The sequence below is a fragment of the Suricata suricatta genome, chromosome 7 (assembly GCF_006229205.1).
Source record: "Suricata suricatta isolate VVHF042 chromosome 7, meerkat_22Aug2017_6uvM2_HiC, whole genome shotgun sequence".
In the NCBI taxonomy this organism is placed as follows: Eukaryota; Metazoa; Chordata; class Mammalia; order Carnivora; family Herpestidae; genus Suricata; species Suricata suricatta.
Genome location: NC_043706.1, coordinates 122,837,936 through 122,839,329, shown reverse-complemented (window position 1 = coordinate 122,839,329; position 1,394 = coordinate 122,837,936).

Below are 1,394 nucleotides of genomic sequence, written 5' to 3'. Positions count from 1 at the left end.
GTCTGGCTGCGGGGCGGGAGAGGCGCTCCCCGGACTGGCAGCCCGGAGCGCGGCGCGGGGGCCGGGCCGGGGTGGGCGATTGGCGCCGGGCCCGACTCCACTCCCGGGCGGGGGAGGGGACGGGGCAGACCCGAGGTCAGCAGAAAGCCAAGAGCCTTGACTTCAGGAGACTCTCCGCGCGGAAGAACGAGAAGCCCGGAATGCAGGCGGCGATGAGGACATCTGCCCGCCGGCTGGCATTCCGTGCCCCCAGCCCACCCGGGTCACCTGCGCCAGGCTCTGGGGCCGTCGGCTTCCTTCTCTTTCCTTTTCTTGTTCTCTGTCCTTTTCTTCCCTGTTCTCTTCCTTTCTTTTCTTTCACCTCTCTCCTCTTTCTTTCTTCGTTCTTTTGTTCTTTTTATTTCTAATAATCAGAGTGAAGGGAGAGTCCCTCTGTCTTCGGAGTGTACTCCACCACCCCTTACCATCCCCACATCCCTTGGTCTCTGCGGGGAAAGGGGACGATCTCCCACCGCACCCTTCTCCCAGGAGGATGAGGGCCAGACTTAAGAAGAGGCCCAGAAGGCGCCACTTGCAGTATACCTGTGCCCAGGACCGCACCCATGACAAATACACCCACTACTTTCTCCCCCTGATTTGCTGCCGCCTAGAGTTCCATAAATAGAGATTCATCCTTTTGGCTTAGAATTTTGTCTTCTTCATTAAGTACCTGTAAATAACCCATAGAGTGATAATACTTAAAATCTTTGCATTGCCCTTAATTTGAACTGTCCGCAACCCTTATGGAAAGAAGTGTTCGAAGGGGAGGAGGTACTGTGTGGTATGAGGTAGGAACAGACTGGGGGAGAGGGGACTGAGAGTGGATGCACAGAGATTTCAGTGAGGCAAAACTTAGCAGAACTAGTGGCAAACTGGTGCGCAGTTTTGACTGAGACAAACCTACCAGAACCCTCTCTACTAGTTCTTTGGGACTTAGAGATCAGAAAAATGATGGGATATTCACAGGGGGCTGCAAAATGTTCCCATGACATTTCACTCAGCAGAATTGATTTTCAGTAGCAAATCCAGTTACTCCCTGGGGAAAGTCCACTGTCTGGATTCCAGTACTCCTAAGCTGACTGGCAAAAGGATCTGGACACACCTCCTTGGAGATGAGAAGGGCTGGCGGGGGAGGGGGCGAAAGAAGAAGAAGAAAAGAAAAGGACTCACACTTGGAAAGTAGTTCCCTTCCCTTGGGAACTGCCAGAGTTAATCTGTGAAATGCTGGAGGCAAATCATCCGGTGATAGAGCAGCTTACATACACATCCAGAGTTCAGCCCAACTTGAGCTGTGAGCTTCCACACGTGTACATGTGCAGGCCACACACAGAAGTGCCAAAAAATTTATATAACTC